Source organism: Ambystoma mexicanum, chromosome 4q, assembly GCF_040938575.1.
Source record: "Ambystoma mexicanum isolate Mex_15411 chromosome 4q, UKY_AmexF1_1, whole genome shotgun sequence".
Lineage (NCBI taxonomy): Eukaryota > Metazoa > Chordata > Amphibia > Caudata > Ambystomatidae > Ambystoma > Ambystoma mexicanum.
Window position 1 is genome coordinate 530887906 of NC_090928.1, and position 18589 is coordinate 530906494.

At 38.9% G+C, this 18589-nt stretch overlaps 3 non-coding genes across 3 annotated transcripts; all 3 read right to left on the reverse strand.

Annotated features, from left to right (window-relative positions):
* Positions 1–1169: 1169 nt before the first annotated feature.
* TRNAK-CUU (transfer RNA lysine (anticodon CUU)) lies at positions 1170–1242 on the reverse strand. Its single transcript has one exon. It is a non-coding gene; the product is annotated as a tRNA-Lys (tRNA).
* A 1792-nt stretch (positions 1243–3034) lies between these two features.
* TRNAK-CUU (transfer RNA lysine (anticodon CUU)) lies at positions 3035–3107 on the reverse strand. The gene has a single exon. It is a non-coding gene; the product is annotated as a tRNA-Lys (tRNA).
* A 4290-nt stretch (positions 3108–7397) lies between these two features.
* On the reverse strand, positions 7398–7470 carry TRNAK-CUU (transfer RNA lysine (anticodon CUU)). The gene has a single exon. It is a non-coding gene; the product is annotated as a tRNA-Lys (tRNA).
* Positions 7471–18589: the final 11119 nt, after the last annotated feature.

Genomic DNA, 18589 nt, shown 5'->3' on the forward strand with positions numbered 1-18589 from the left:
CGAACCCACGACCATGAGATTAAGAGTCTCATGCTCTACCGACTGAGCTAGCCGGACTCCTTTGGATGCCTATAGTTTTCTTCCCTATCCCTGCACTGCCGTTTTCCACAGATAGGATGCTGTGTAATCATAGGCTCTGGTGGAGTTTGGAAAGAAAATACACATCAGCCAGAGGCAGAAATAGTCTAAGAAAGTATCAAACACAATTACCAGTCAATATCAGAACGCATTGAAGAATATCAGGAAATAGCCGATTAAACCTGTGTGGAAAAAAGTCTTATTTGTGTTTTCTCCACTTTATTTTATAGTAAGATGATACATACTTTTTCTTTTACAGTGAATACATTAAGGTGTGGTATTGCCCCATTACACATCATCCAGACATGCATTCATATATTGCATGTTAACAATGAAAATATTGCAAATATTGTAAAGAGACTTTCAATTTCTATTTTTTTGGTCAAAAAGCACTAAAATTTTAGTCGTTTTAGCCCAACGTGGGGCTTGAACCCACGACCCTGAGATTAAGAGTCTCTTGCTCTACCGACTGAGCTAGCCGGGCTCCTTTGGACGCCTATAGTTTTCTTCCCTATCCCTGCACTGCCGTTTTCCACAGATAGGATGCTGTGTAATCATAGGCTCTGGTGGAGTTTGGAAAGAAAATACACATCAGCCAGAGGCAGAAATAGTCTAAGAAAGTATCAAACACAATTACCAGTCAATATCAGAATGCATTGAAGAATATCAGGAAATAGCCGATTAAACCTGTGTGGAAAAAAGTCGTATTTGTGTTTTCTCCACTTTATTTTATAGTAAGATGATACATACTTTTTCTTTTACAGTGAACACATTAAAGTGTGGTATTGCCCCATTACACATCATCCAGACATGCATTCATATATTGCATGTTAACAATCAAAATATTGCAAATATTGTAAAGAGACTTTCAATTTCTATTTTTTTGGTCAAAAAGCACTAAAATTTTAGTTGTTTTCGCCCAATGTGGGGCTTGAACCCACGACCCTGAGATTAAGAGTCTCATGCGCTACCGACTGAGCAAGCCGGGCTCCTTTGGATGCCCATAGTTTTCTTCCCTATCCCTGCACTGCCGTTTTCCACAGATAGGATGTATTTTTTTGGTCAAAAAGCACTACAATTTTAGTTGTTTTTGCCCAACGTGGGGCTCGAACCCACGACCCTGAGATTAAGAGTCTCATGCTCTACCGACTGAGCTAGCCGGGCTCCTTTGGATGCCTATAGTTTTCTTCCCTATCCCTGCACTGCCGTTTTCCACAGATAGGATGCATTTTTTTGGTCAAAGAGCACTACAATTTTAGTTGTGTTCGCCCAACGTGGGGCTCGAACCCACGACCCTGAGATTAAGAGTCTCATGCTCTACTGACTGAGCTAGCAGGACTCCTTTGGATGCCTATAGTTTTCTTCCCTATCCCTGCACTGCCGTTTTCCACAGATAGGATGCTGTGTAATCATAGGCTCTGGTGGAGTTTGGAAAGAAGATACACATCAGCCAGAGGCAGAAATAGTCTAAGAAAGTATCAAACACAATTACCAGTCAATATCAGAATGCATTGAAGAATATCAGGAAATAGCCGATTAAACCTGTGTGGAGAAAAGTCTTATTTGTGTTTTCTCCACTTTATTTTATAGTAAGATGATACATACTTTTTCTTTTACAGTGAATACATTAAGGTGTGGTATTGCCCCATTACACATCATCCAGACATGCATTCATATATTGCATGTTAACAATCAAAATATTGCAAATATTGTAAAGAGACTTTCAATTTCTATTTTTTTGGTCAAAAAGCACTAAAATTTTAGTTGTTTTCGCCCAACGTGGGGCTCGAACCCACGACCATGAGATTAAGAGTCTCATGCTCTACCGACTGAGCTAGCCGGACTCCTTTGGATGCCTATAGTTTTCTTCCCTATCCCTGCACTGCCGTTTTCCACAGATAGGATGCTGTGTAATCATAGGCTCTGGTGGAGTTTGGAAAGAAAATACACATCAGCCAGAGGCAGAAATAGTCTAAGAAAGTATCAAACACAATTACCAGTCAATATCAGAACGCATTGAAGAATATCAGGAAATAGCCGATTAAACCTGTGTGGAAAAAAGTCTTATTTGTGTTTTCTCCACTTTATTTTATAGTAAGATGATACATACTTTTTCTTTTACAGTGAATACATTAAGGTGTGGTATTGCCCCATTACACATCATCCAGACATGCATTCATATATTGCATGTTAACAATGAAAATATTGCAAATATTGTAAAGAGACTTTCAATTTCTATTTTTTTGGTCAAAAAGCACTAAAATTTTAGTCGTTTTAGCCCAACGTGGGGCTTGAACCCACGACCCTGAGATTAAGAGTCTCATGCTCTACCGACTGAGCTAGCCGGGCTCCTTTGGACGCCTATAGTTTTCTTCCCTATCCCTGCACTGCCGTTTTCCACAGATAGGATGCTGTGTAATCATAGGCTCTGGTGGAGTTTGGAAAGAAAATACACATCAGCCAGAGGCAGAAATAGTCTAAGAAAGTATCAAACACAATTACCAGTCAATATCAGAATGCATTGAAGAATATCAGGAAATAGCCGATTAAACCTGTGTGGAAAAAAGTCGTATTTGTGTTTTCTCCACTTTATTTTATAGTAAGATGATACATACTTTTTCTTTTACAGTGAACACATTAAAGTGTGGTATTGCCCCATTACACATCATCCAGACATGCATTCATATATTGCATGTTAACAATCAAAATATTGCAAATATTGTAAAGAGACTTTCAATTTCTATTTTTTTGGTCAAAAAGCACTAAAATTTTAGTTGTTTTCGCCCAATGTGGGGCTTGAACCCACGACCCTGAGATTAAGAGTCTCATGCGCTACCGACTGAGCAAGCCGGGCTCCTTTGGATGCCCATAGTTTTCTTCCCTATCCCTGCACTGCCGTTTTCCACAGATAGGATGTATTTTTTTGGTCAAAAAGCACTACAATTTTAGTTGTTTTTGCCCAACGTGGGGCTCGAACCCACGACCCTGAGATTAAGAGTCTCATGCTCTACCGACTGAGCTAGCCGGGCTCCTTTGGATGCCTATAGTTTTCTTCCCTATCCCTGCACTGCCGTTTTCCACAGATAGGATGCATTTTTTTGGTCAAAGAGCACTACAATTTTAGTTGTGTTCGCCCAACGTGGGGCTCGAACCCACGACCCTGAGATTAAGAGTCTCATGCTCTACTGACTGAGCTAGCAGGGCTCCTTTGGATGCCTATAGTTTTCTTCCCTATCCCTGCACTGCCGTTTTCCACAGATAGGATGCTGTGTAATCATAGGCTCTGGTGGAGTTTGGAAAGAAGATACACATCAGCCAGAGGCAGAAATAGTCTAAGAAAGTATCAAACACAATTACCAGTCAATATCAGAATGCATTGAAGAATATTAGGAAATAGCCGATTAAACCTGTGTGGAGAAAAGTCTTATTTGTGTTTTCTCCACTTTATTTTATAGTAAGATGATACATACTTTTTCTTTTACAGTGAATACATTAAGGTGTGGTATTGCCCCATTACACATCATCCAGACATGCATTCATATATTGCATGTTAACAATCAAAATATTGCAAATATTGTAAAGAGACTTTCAATTTCTATTTTTTTGGTCAAAAAGCACTAAAATTTTAGTTGTTTTCGCCCAATGTGGGGCTTGAACCCACGACCCTGAGATTAAGAGTCTCATGCGCTACCGACTGAGCAAGCCGGGCTCCTTTGGATGCCTATAGTTTTCTTCCCTATCCCTGCACTGCCGTTTTCCACAGATAGGATGCTGTGTAATCATAGGCTCTGGTGGAGTTTGGAAAGAAGATACACATCAGCCAGAGGCAGAAATAGTCTAAGAAAGTATCAAACACAATTACCAGTCAATATCAGAACGCATTGAAGAATATCAGGAAATAGCCGATTAAACCTGTGTGGAGAAAAGTCTTATTTGTGTTTTCTCCACTTTATTTTATAGTAAGATGATACATACTTTTTCTTTTACAGTGAATACATTAAGGTGTGGTATTGCCCCATTACACATCATCCAGACATGCATTCATATATTGCATGTTAACAATCAAAATATTGCAAATATTGTAAAGAGACTTTCAATTTCTATTTTTTTGGTCAAAAAGCACTAAAATTTTAGTTGTTTTCGCCCAACTTGGGGCTCGAACCCACAACCCTGAGATTAAGAGTCTCATGCTCTACCGACTGAGCTAGCCGGGCTCCTTTGGATACCTATAGTTTTCTTCCCTATCCCTGCACTGCCGTTTTCCACAGATAGGATGCTGTGTAATCATAGGCTCTGGTGGAGTTTGGAAAGAAGATACACATCAGCCAGAGGCAGAAATAGTCTAAGAAAGTATCAAACACAATTACCAGTCAATATCAGAACGCATTGAAGAATATCAGGAAATAGCCGATTAAACCTGTGTGGAGAAAAGTCTTATTTGTGTTTTCTCCACTTTATTTTATAGTAAGATGATACATACTTTTTCTTTTACAGTGAATACATTAAGGTGTGGTATTGCCCCATTACACATCATCCAGACATGCATTCATATATTGCATGTTAACAATCAAAATATTGCAAATATTGTAAAGAGACTTTCAATTTATATTTTTTTGGTCAAAAAGCACTAAAATTTTAGTTGTTTTCGCCCAACGTGGGGTTCGCACCCACGACCCTGAGATTAAGAGTCTCATGCTCTACCGACTGAGCTAGCCGGGCTCCTTTGGATGCCTATAGTTTTCTTCCCTATCCCTGCACTGCCGCTTTCCACAGATAGGATGCTGTGTAATCATAGGCTCTGGTGGAGTTTGGAAAGAAAATACACATCAGCCAGAGGCAGAAATAGTCTAAGAAAGTATCAAACACAATTACCAGTCAATATCAGAACGCATTGAAGAATATCAGGAAATAGCCGATTAAACCTGTGTGGAAAAAAGTCTTATTTGTGTTTTCTCCACTTTATTTTATAGTAAGATGATGCATACTTTTTCTTTTACAGTGAATACATTAAGGTATGGTATTGCCCCATTACACATCATCCAGACATGCATTCATATATTGCATGTTAACAATGAAAATATTGCAAAGAGACTTTCAATTTCTATTTTTTTGGTCAAAAAGCACTAAAATTTTAGTTGTTTTCGCCCAACGTGGGGCTCGAACCCACGACCCTGAGATTAAGAGTCTCATGCTCTACCGACTGAGCTAGCCGGGCTCCTTTGGATGCCTATAGTTTTCTTCCCTATCCCTGCACTGCCGTTTTCCACAGATAGGATGCTGTGTAATCATAGGCTCTGGTGGAGTTTGGAAAGAAAATACACATCAGCCAGAGGCAGAAATAGTCTAAGAAAGTATCAAACACAATTACCAGTCAATATCAGAACGCATTGAAGAATATCAGGAAATAGCCGATTAAACCTGTGTGGAAAAAAGTCTTATTTGTGTTTTCTCCACTTTATTTTATAGTAAGATGATACATACTTTTTCTTTTACAGTGAATACATTAAGGTGTGGTATTGCCCCATTACATATCATCCAGACATGCATTCATATATTGCATGTTAACAATGAAAATATTGCAAATATTGTAAAGAGACTTTCAATTTCTATTTTTTTGGTCAAAAAGCACTAAAATTTTAGTTGTTTTAGCCCAACGTGGGGCTTGAACCCACGACCCTGAGATTAAGAGTCTCATGCTCTACCGACTGAGCTAGCCGGGCTCCTTTGGATGCCTATAGTTTTCTTCCCTATCCCTGCACTGCCGTTTTCCACAGATAGGATGCTGTGTAATCATAGGCTCTGGTGGAGTTTGGAAAGAAGATACACATCAGCCAGAGGCAGAAATAGTCTAAGAAAGTATCAAACACAATTACCAGTCAATATCAGAACGCATTGAAGAATATCAGGAAATAGCCGATTAAACCTGTGTGGAAAAAAGTCTTATTTGTGTTTTCTCCACTTTATTTTATAGTAAGATGATGCATACTTTTTCGTTTACAGTGAATACATTAAGGTATGGTATTGCCCCATTACACATCATCCAGACATGCATTCATATATTGCATGTTAACAATGAAAATATTGCAAAGAGACTTTCAATTTCTATTTTTTTGGTCAAAAAGCACTAAAATTTTAGTTGTTTTCGCCCAACGTGGGGCTCGAACCCACGACCCTGAGATTAAGAGTCTCATGCTCTACCGACTGAGCTAGCCGGGCTCCTTTGGATGCCTATAGTTTTCTTCCCTATCCCTGCACTGCCGTTTTCCACAGATAGGATGCTGTGTAATCATAGGCTCTGGTGGAGTTTGGAAAGAAAATACACATCAGCCAGAGGCAGAAATAGTCTAAGAAAGTATCAAACACAATTACCAGTCAATATCAGAACGCATTGAAGAATATCAGGAAATAGCCGATTAAACCTGTGTGGAAAAAAGTCTTATTTGTGTTTTCTCCACTTTATTTTATAGTGAGATGATACATACTTTTTCTTTTACAGTGAATACATTAAGGTGTGGTATTGCCCCATTACATATCATCCAGACATGCATTCATATATTGCATGTTAACAATGAAAATATTGCAAATATTGTAAAGAGACTTTCAATTTCTATTTTTTTGGTCAAAAAGCACTAAAATTTTAGCCCAACGTGGGGCTTGAACCCACGACCCTGAGATTAAGAGTCTCATGCTCTACCGACTGAGCTGGCCGGGCTCCTTTGGACGCCTATAGTTTTCTTCCCTATCCCTGCACTGCCGTTTTCCACAGATAGGATGCTGTGTAATCATAGGCTCTGGTGGAGTTTGGAAAGAAAATACACATCAGCCAGAGGCAGAAATAGTCTAAGAAAGTATCAAACACAATTACCAGTCAATATCAGAATGCATTGAAGAATATCAGGAAATAGCCGATAAAACCTGTGTGGAAAAAAGTCTTATTTGTGTTTTCTCCACTTTATTTTATAGTAAGATGATACATACTTTTTCTTTTACAGTGAACACATTAAAGTGTGGTATTGCCCCATTACACATCATCCAGACATGCATTCATATATTGCATGTTAACAATCAAAATATTGCAAATATTGTAAAGAGACTTTCAATTTCTATTTTTTTGGTCAAAAAGCACTAAAATCTTAGTTGTTTTCGCCCAACGTGGGGCTCGAACTCACGACCCTGAGATTAAGAGTCTCATGCGCTACCGACTGAGCAAGCCGGGCTCCTTTGGATGCCCATAGTTTTCTTCCCTATCCCTGCACTGCCGTTTTCCACAGATAGGATGTATTTTTTTGGTCAAAAAGCACTACAATTTTAGTTGTTTTTGCCCAACGTGGGGCTCGAACCCACGACCCTGAGATTAAGAGTCTCATGCTCTACCGACTGAGCTAGCCGGGCTCCTTTGGATGCCTATAGTTTTCTTCCCTATCCCTGCACTGCCGTTTTCCACAGATAGGATGTATTTTTTTGGTAAAAAAGCACTACAATTTTAGTTGTTTTCGCCCAACATGGGGCTCGAACCCACGACCCTGAGATTAAGAGTCTCATGCTCTACCGACTGAGCTAGCCGGGCTCCTTTGGATACCTATAGTTTTCTTCCCTATCCCTGCACTGCCGTTTTCCACAGATAGGATGCTGTGTAATCATAGGCTCTGGTGGAGTTAGGAAAGAAAATACACATCAGCCAGAGGCAGAAATAGTCTAAGAAAGTATCAAACACAGTTACCAGTCAATATCAGAACGCATTGAAGAATATCAGGAAATAGCCGATTAAACCTGTGTGGAGAAAAGTCTTATTTGTGTTTTCTCCACTTTATTTTATAGTAAGATGATACATACTTTTTCTTTTACAGTGAATACATTAAGGTGTGGTATTGCCCCATTACACATCATCCAGACATGCATTCATATATTGCATGTTAACAATCAAAATATTGCAAATATTGTAAAGAGACTTTCAATTTCTATTTTTTTGGTCAAAAAGCACTAAAATTTTAGTTGTTTTAGCCCAACGTGGGGCTTGAACCCACGACCCTGAGATTAAGAGTCTCATGCTCTACCGACTGAGCTAGCCGGGCTCCTTTGGATGCCTATAGTTTTCTTCCCTATCCCTGCACTGCCGTTTTCCACAGATAGGATGCTGTGTAATCAAAGGCTCTGGTGGAGTTTGGAAAGAAGATACACATCAGCCAGAGGCAGAAATAGTCTAAGAAAGTATCAAACACAATTACCAGTCAATATCAGAACGCATTGAAGAATATCAGGAAATAGCCGATTAAACCTGTGTGGAGAAAAGTCTTATTTGTGTTTTCTCCACTTTATTTTATAGTAAGATGATACATACTTTTTCTTTTACAGTGAATACATTAAGGTGTGGTATTGCCCCATTACACATCATCCAGACATGCATTCATATATTGCATGTTAACAATCAAAATATTGCAAATATTGTAAAGAGACTTTCAATTTATATTTTTTTGGTCAAAAAGCACTAAAATTTTAGTTGTTTTCGCCCAACGTGGGGTTCGCACCCACGACCCTGAGATTAAGAGTCTCATGCTCTACCGACTGAGCTAGCCGGGCTCCTTTGGATGCCTATAGTTTTCTTCCCTATCCCTGCACTGCCGCTTTCCACAGATAGGATGCTGTGTAATCATAGGCTCTGGTGGAGTTTGGAAAGAAAATACACATCAGCCAGAGGCAGAAATAGTCTAAGAAAGTATCAAACACAATTACCAGTCAATATCAGAACGCATTGAAGAATATCAGGAAATAGCCGATTAAACCTGTGTGGAAAAAAGTCTTATTTGTGTTTTCTCCACTTTATTTTATAGTAAGATGATGCATACTTTTTCTTTTACAGTGAATACATTAAGGTATGGTATTGCCCCATTACACATCATCCAGACATGCATTCATATATTGCATGTTAACAATCAAAATATTGCAAATATTGTAAAGAGACTTTCAATTTCTATTTTTTTGGTCAAAAAGCACTAAAATTTTAGTTGTTTTCGCCCAACGTGGAGCTCGAACCCACGACCCTGAGATTAAGAGTCTCATGCTCTACCGACTGAGCTAGCCGGGCTCCTTTGGATGCCTATAGTTTTCTTCCCTATCCCTGCACTGCCGTTTTCCACAGATAGGATGCTGTGTAATCATAGGCTCTGGTGGAGTTTGGAAAGAAGATACACATCAGCCAGAGGCAGAAATAGTCTAAGAAAGTATCAAACACAATTACCAGTCAATATCAGAACGCATTGAAGAATATCAGGAAATAGCCGATTAAACCTGTGTGGAAAAAAGTCTTATTTGTGTTTTCTCCACTTTATTTTATAGTAAGATGATACATACTTTTTCTTTTACAGTGAATACATTAAGGTATGGTATTGCCCCATTACACATCATCCAGACATGCATTCATATATTGCATGTTAACAATCAAAATATTGCAAATATTGTAAAGAGACTTTCAATTTCTATTTTTTTGGTCAAAAAGCACTAAAATTTTAGTTGTTTTCGCCCAACGTGGGGCTCGAACCCACGACCCTGAGATTAAGAGTCTCATGCTCTACCGACTGAGCTAGCCGGGCTCCTTTGGATGCCTATAGTTTTCTTCCCTATCCCTGCACTGCCGTTTTCCACAGATAGGATGCTGTGTAATCATAGGCTCTGGTGGAGTTTGGAAAGAAGATACACATCAGCCAGAGGCAGAAATAGTCTAAGAAAGTATCAAACACAATTACCAGTCAATATCAGAACGCATTGAAGAATATCAGGAAATAGCCGATTAAACCTGTGTGGAAAAAAGTCTTATTTGTGTTTTCTCCACTTTATTTTATAGGAAGATGATACATACTTTTTCTTTTACAGTGAATACATTAAGGTGTGGTATTGCCCCATTACACATCATCCAGACATGCATTCATATATTGCATGTTAACAATCAAAATATTGCAAATATTTTAAAGAGACTTTCAATTTCTATTTTTTTGGTCAAAAAGCACTAAAATTGTAGTTGTTTTCGCCCAACGTGGGGCTCGAACCCACGACCCTGAGATTAAAAGTCTCATGCGCTACCGACTGAGCAAGCCGGGCTCCTTTGGATGCCCATAGTTTTCTTCCCTATCCCTGCACTGCCGTTTTCCACAGATAGGATGTATTTTTTTGGTCAAAAAGCACTACAATTTTAGTTGTGTTCGCCCAACGTGGGGCTCGAACCCACGACCCTGAGATTAAGAGTCTCATGCTCTACTGACTGAGCTAGCAGGGCTCCTTTGGATGCCTATAGTTTTCTTCCCTATCCCTGCACTACCGTTTTCCACAGATAGGATGCTGTGTAATCATAGGCTCTGGTGGAGTTTGGAAAGAAGATACACATCAGCCAGAGGCAGAAATAGTCTAAGAAAGTATCAAACACAATTACCAGTCAATATCAGAACGCATTGAAGAATATCAGGAAATAGCCGATTAAACCTGTGTGGAGAAAAGTCTTATTTGTGTTTTCTCCACTTTATTTTATAGTAAGATGATACATACTTTTTCTTTTACAGTGAATACATTAAGGTGTGGTATTGCCCCATTACACATCATCCAGACATGCATTCATATATTGCATGTTAACAATCAAAATATTGGAAATATTGTAAAGAGACTTTCAATTTCTATTTTTTTGGTCAAAAAGCACTAAAATTTTAGTTGTTTTCGCCCAACGTGGGGCTCGAACCCACGACCCTGAGATTAAGAGTCTCATGCTCTACCGACTGAGCTAGCCGGGCTCCTTTGGATGCCTATAGTTTTCTTCCCTATCCCTGCACTGCCGCTTTCCACAGATAGGATGCTGTGTAATCATAGGCTCTGGTGGAGTTTGGAAAGAAAATACACATCAGCCAGAGGCAGAAATAGTCTAAGAAAGTATCAAACACAATTACCAGTCAATATCAGAACGCATTGAAGAATATCAGGAAATAGCCGATTAAACCTGTGTGGAAAAAAGTCTTATTTGTGTTTTCTCCACTTTATTTTATAGTAAGATGATACATACTTTTTCTTTTACAGTGAATACATTAAGGTGTGGTATTGCCCCATTACATATCATCCAGACATGCATTCATATATTGCATGTTAACAATGAAAATATTGCAAATATTGTAAAGAGACTTTCAATTTCTATTTTTTTGGTCAAAAAGCACTAAAATTTTAGTTGTTTTCGCCCAACGTGGGGTTCGCACCCACGACCCTGAGATTAAGAGTCTCATGCTCTACCGACTGAGCTAGCCAGACTCCTTTGGATGCCTATAGTTTTCTTCCCTATCCCTGCACTGCCGCTTTCCACAGATAGGATGCTGTGTAATCATAGGCTCTGGTGGAGTTTGGAAAGAAAATACACATCAGCCAGAGGCAGAAATAGTCTAAGAAAGTATCAAACACAATTACCAGTCAATATCAGAACGCATTGAAGAATATCAGGAAATAGCCGATTAAACCTGTGTGGAAAAAAGTCTTATTTGTGTTTTCTCCACTTTATTTTATAGTAAGATGATGCATACTTTTTCTTTTACAGTGAATACATTAAGGTATGGTATTGCCCCATTACACATCATCCAGACATGCATTCATATATTGCATGTTAACAATGAAAATATTGCAAATATTGTAAAGAGACTTTCAATTTCTATTTTTTTGGTCAAAAAGCACTAAAATTTTAGTTTTTTTCGCCCAACGTGGGGCTCGAACCCACAACCCTGAGATTAAGAGTCTCATGCTCTACCGACTGAGCTAGCCGGGCTCCTTTGGATGCCTATAGTTTTCTTCCCTATCCCTGCACTGCCGTTTTCCACAGATAGGATGCTGTGTAATCATAGGCTCTGGTGGAGTTTGGAAAGAAGATACACATCAGCCAGAGGCAGAAATAGTCTAAGAAAGTATCAAACACAATTACCAGTCAATATCAGAACGCATTGAAGAATATCAGGAAATAGCCGATTAAACCTGTGTGGAGAAAAGTCTTATTTGTGTTTTCTCCACTTTATTTTATAGTAAGATGATACATACTTTTTCTTTTACAGTGAATACATTAAGGTGTGGTATTGCCCCATTACACATCATCCAGACATGCATTCATATATTGCATGTTAACAATCAAAATATTGCAAATATTGTAAAGAGACTTTCAATTTATATTTTTTTGGTCAAAAAGCACTAAAATTTTAGTTGTTTTCGCCCAACGTGGGGTTCGCACCCACGACCCTGAGATTAAGAGTCTCATGCTCTACCGACTGAGCTAGCCGGGCTCCTTTGGATGCCTATAGTTTTCTTCCCTATCCCTGCACTGCCGCTTTCCACAGATAGGATGCTGTGTAATCATAGGCTCTGGTGGAGTTTGGAAAGAAAATACACATCAGCCAGAGGCAGAAATAGTCTAAGAAAGTATCAAACACAATTACCAGTCAATATCAGAACGCATTGAAGAATATCAGGAAATAGCCGATTAAACCTGTGTGGAAAAAAGTCTTATTTGTGTTTTCTCCACTTTATTTTATAGTAAGATGATGCATACTTTTTCTTTTACAGTGAATACATTAAGGTATGGTATTGCCCCATTACACATCATCCAGACATGCATTCATATATTGCATGTTAACAATCAAAATATTGCAAATATTGTAAAGAGACTTTCAATTTCTATTTTTTTGGTCAAAAAGCACTAAAATTTTAGTTGTTTTCGCCCAACGTGGGGCTCGAACCCACGACCCTGAGATTAAGAGTCTCATGCTCTACCGACTGAGCTAGCCGGGCTCCTTTGGATGCCTATAGTTTTCTTCCCTATCCCTGCACTGCCGCTTTCCACAGATAGGATGCTGTGTAATCATAGGCTCTGGTGGAGTTTGGAAAGAAAATACACATCAGCCAGAGGCAGAAATAGTCTAAGAAAGTATCAAACACAATTACCAGTCAATATCAGAACGCATTGAAGAATATCAGGAAATAGCCGATTAAACCTGTGTGGAAAAAAGTCTTATTTGTGTTTTCTCCACTTTATTTTATAGTAAGATGATACATACTTTTTCTTTTACAGTGAATACATTAAGGTGTGGTATTGCCCCATTACACATCATCCAGACATGCATTCATATATTGCATGTTAACAATCAAAATATTGCAAATATTGTAAAGAGACTTTCAATTTCTATTTTTTTGGTCAAAAAGCACTAAAATTTTAGTTGTTTTCGCCCAACGTGGTGCTCGAACCCACGACCCTGAGATTAAGAGTCTCATGCGCTACCGACTGAGCAAGCCGGGCTCCTTTGGATGCCCATAGTTTTCTTCCCTATCCCTGCACTGCCGTTTTCCACAGATAGGATGTATTTTTTTGGTCAAAAAGCACTACAATTTTAGTTGTGTTCGCCCAACGTGGGGCTCAAACCCACGACCCTGAGATTAAGAGTCTCATGCTCTACCGACTGAGCTAGCCGGGCTCCTTTGGATGCCTATAGTTTTCTTCCCTATCCCTGCACTGCCGCTTTCCACAGATAGGATGCTGTGTAATCATAGGCTCTGGTGGAGTTTGGAAAGAAAATACACATCAGCCAGAGGCAGAAATAGTCTAAGAAAGTATCAAACACAATTACCAGTCAATATCAGAACGCATTGAAGAATATCAGGAAATAGCCGATTAAACCTGTGTGGAAAAAAGTCTTATTTGTGTTTTCTCCACTTTATTTTATAGTAAGATGATGCATACTTTTTCTTTTACAGTGAATACATTAAGGTATGGTATTGCCCCATTACACATCATCCAGACATGCATTCATATATTGCATGTTAACAATCAAAATATTGCAAATATTGTAAAGAGACTTTCAATTTCTATTTTTTTGGTCAAAAAGCACTAAAATTTTAGTTGTTTTCGCCCAACGTGGAGCTCGAACCCACGACCCTGAGATTAAGAGTCTCATGCTCTACCGACTGAGCTAGCCGGGCTCCTTTGGATGCCTATAGTTTTCTTCCCTATCCCTGCACTGCCGTTTTCCACAGATAGGATGCTGTGTAATCATAGGCTCTGGTGGAGTTTGGAAAGAAGATACACATCAGCCAGAGGCAGAAATAGTCTAAGAAAGTATCAAACACAATTACCAGTCAATATCAGAACGCATTGAAGAATATCAGGAAATAGCCGATTAAACCTGTGTGGAAAAAAGTCTTATTTGTGTTTTCTCCACTTTATTTTATAGTAAGATGATACATACTTTTTCTTTTACAGTGAATACATTAAGGTATGGTATTGCCCCATTACACATCATCCAGACATGCATTCATATATTGCATGTTAACAATCAAAATATTGCAAATATTGTAAAGAGACTTTCAATTTCTATTTTTTTGGTCAAAAAGCACTAAAATTTTAGTTGTTTTCGCCCAACGTGGGGCTCGAACCCACGACCCTGAGATTAAGAGTCTCATGCTCTACCGACTGAGCTAGCCGGGCTCCTTTGGATGCCTATAGTTTTCTTCCCTATCCCTGCACTGCCGTTTTCCACAGATAGGATGCTGTGTAATCATAGGCTCTGGTGGAGTTTGGAAAGAAGATACACATCAGCCAGAGGCAGAAATAGTCTAAGAAAGTATCAAACACAATTACCAGTCAATATCAGAACGCATTGAAGAATATCAGGAAATAGCCGATTAAACCTGTGTGGAAAAAAGTCTTATTTGTGTTTTCTCCACTTTATTTTATAGGAAGATGATACATACTTTTTCTTTTACAGTGAATACATTAAGGTGTGGTATTGCCCCATTACACATCATCCAGACATGCATTCATATATTGCATGTTAACAATCAAAATATTGCAAATATTTTAAAGAGACTTTCAATTTCTATTTTTTTGGTCAAAAAGCACTAAAATTGTAGTTGTTTTCGCCCAACGTGGGGCTCGAACCCACGACCCTGAGATTAAAAGTCTCATGCGCTACCGACTGAGCAAGCCGGGCTCCTTTGGATGCCCATAGTTTTCTTCCCTATCCCTGCACTGCCGTTTTCCACAGATAGGATGTATTTTTTTGGTCAAAAAGCACTACAATTTTAGTTGTGTTCGCCCAACGTGGGGCTCGAACCCACGACCCTGAGATTAAGAGTCTCATGCTCTACTGACTGAGCTAGCAGGGCTCCTTTGGATGCCTATAGTTTTCTTCCCTATCCCTGCACTACCGTTTTCCACAGATAGGATGCTGTGTAATCATAGGCTCTGGTGGAGTTTGGAAAGAAGATACACATCAGCCAGAGGCAGAAATAGTCTAAGAAAGTATCAAACACAATTACCAGTCAATATCAGAACGCATTGAAGAATATCAGGAAATAGCCGATTAAACCTGTGTGGAGAAAAGTCTTATTTGTGTTTTCTCCACTTTATTTTATAGTAAGATGATACATACTTTTTCTTTTACAGTGAATACATTAAGGTGTGGTATTGCCCCATTACACATCATCCAGACATGCATTCATATATTGCATGTTAACAATCAAAATATTGGAAATATTGTAAAGAGACTTTCAATTTCTATTTTTTTGGTCAAAAAGCACTAAAATTTTAGTTGTTTTCGCCCAACGTGGGGCTCGAACCCACGACCCTGAGATTAAGAGTCTCATGCTCTACCGACTGAGCTAGCCGGGCTCCTTTGGATGCCTATAGTTTTCTTCCCTATCCCTGCACTGCCGCTTTCCACAGATAGGATGCTGTGTAATCATAGGCTCTGGTGGAGTTTGGAAAGAAAATACACATCAGCCAGAGGCAGAAATAGTCTAAGAAAGTATCAAACACAATTACCAGTCAATATCAGAACGCATTGAAGAATATCAGGAAATAGCCGATTAAACCTGTGTGGAAAAAAGTCTTATTTGTGTTTTCTCCACTTTATTTTATAGTAAGATGATACATACTTTTTCTTTTACAGTGAATACATTAAGGTGTGGTATTGCCCCATTACATATCATCCAGACATGCATTCATATATTGCATGTTAACAATGAAAATATTGCAAATATTGTAAAGAGACTTTCAATTTCTATTTTTTTGGTCAAAAAGCACTAAAATTTTAGTTGTTTTCGCCCAACGTGGGGTTCGCACCCACGACCCTGAGATTAAGAGTCTCATGCTCTACCGACTGAGCTAGCCAGACTCCTTTGGATGCCTATAGTTTTCTTCCCTATCCCTGCACTGCCGCTTTCCACAGATAGGATGCTGTGTAATCATAGGCTCTGGTGGAGTTTGGAAAGAAAATACACATCAGCCAGAGGCAGAAATAGTCTAAGAAAGTATCAAACACAATTACCAGTCAATATCAGAACGCATTGAAGAATATCAGGAAATAGCCGATTAAACCTGTGTGGAAAAAAGTCTTATTTGTGTTTTCTCCACTTTATTTTATAGTAAGATGATGCATACTTTTTCTTTTACAGTGAATACATTAAGGTATGGTATTGCCCCATTACACATCATCCAGACATGCATTCATATATTGCATGTTAACAATGAAAATATTGCAAATATTGTAAAGAGACTTTCAATTTCTATTTTTTTGGTCAAAAAGCACTAAAATTTTAGTTTTTTTCGCCCAACGTGGGGCTCGAACCCACAACCCTGAGATTAAGAGTCTCATGCTCTACCGACTGAGCTAGCCGGGCTCCTTTGGATGCCTATAGTTTTCTTCCCTATCCCTGCACTGCCGTTTTCCACAGATAGGATGCTGTGTAATCATAGGCTCTGGTGGAGTTTGGAAAGAAGATACACATCAGCCAGAGGCAGAAATAGTCTAAGAAAGTATCAAACACAATTACCAGTCAATATCAGAACGCATTGAAGAATATCAGGAAATAGCCGATTAAACCTGTGTGGAGAAAAGTCTTATTTGTGTTTTCTCCACTTTATTTTATAGTAAGATGATACATACTTTTTCTTTTACAGTGAATACATTAAGGTGTGGTATTGCCCCATTACACATCATCCAGACATGCATTCATATATTGCATGTTAACAATCAAAATATTGCAAATATTGTAAAGAGACTTTCAATTTATATTTTTTTGGTCAAAAAGCACTAAAATTTTAGTTGTTTTCGCCCAACGTGGGGTTCGCACCCACGACCCTGAGATTAAGAGTCTCATGCTCTACCGACTGAGCTAGCCGGGCTCCTTTGGATGCCTATAGTTTTCTTCCCTATCCCTGCACTGCCGCTTTCCACAGATAGGATGCTGTGTAATCATAGGCTCTGGTGGAGTTTGGAAAGAAAATACACATCAGCCAGAGGCAGAAATAGTCTAAGAAAGTATCAAACACAATTACCAGTCAATATCAGAACGCATTGAAGAATATCAGGAAATAGCCGATTAAACCTGTGTGGAAAAAAGTCTTATTTGTGTTTTCTCCACTTTATTTTATAGTAAGATGATGCATACTTTTTCTTTTACAGTGAATACATTAAGGTATGGTATTGCCCCATTACACATCATCCAGACATGCATTCATATATTGCATGTTAACAATCAAAATATTGCAAATATTGTAAAGAGACTTTCAATTTCTATTTTTTTGGTCAAAAAGCACTAAAATTTTAGTTGTTTTCGCCCAACGTGGGGCTCGAACCCACGACCCTGAGATTAAGAGTCTCATGCTCTACCGACTGAGCTAGCCGGGCTCCTTTGGATGCCTATAGTTTTCTTCCCTATCCCTGCACTGCCGCTTTCCACAGATAGGATGCTGTGTAATCATAGGCTCTGGTGGAGTTTGGAAAGAAAATACACATCAGCCAGAGGCAGAAATAGTCTAAGAAAGTATCAAACACAATTACCAGTCAATATCAGAACGCATTGAAGAATATCAGGAAATAGCCGATTAAACCTGTGTGGAAAAAAGTCTTATTTGTGTTTTCTCCACTTTATTTTATAGTAAGATGATACATACTTTTTCTTTTACAGTGAATACATTAAGGTGTGGTATTGCCCCATTACACATCATCCAGACATGCATTCATATATTGCATGTTAACAATCAAAATATTGCAAATATTGTAAAGAGACTTTCAATTTCTATTTTTTTGGTCAAAAAGCACTAAAATTTTAGTTGTTTTCGCCCAACGTGGTGCTCGAACCCACGACCCTGAGATTAAGAGTCTCATGCGCTACCGACTGAGCAAGCCAGGCTCCTTTGGATGCCCATAGTTTTCTTCCCTATCCCTGCACTGCCGTTTTCCACAGATAGGATGTATTTTTTTGGTCAAAAAGCACTACAATTTTAGTTGTGTTCGCCCAACGTGGGGCTCAAACCCACGACCCTGAGATTAAGAGTCTCATGCTCTACCGACTGAGCTAGCCGGGCTCCTTTGGATGCCTATAGTTTTCTTCCCTATCCCTGCACTGCCGCTTTCCACAGATAGGATGCTGTGTAATCATAGGCTCTGGTGGAGTTTGGAAAGAAAATACACATCAGCCAGAGGCAGAAATAGTCTAAGAAAGTATCAAA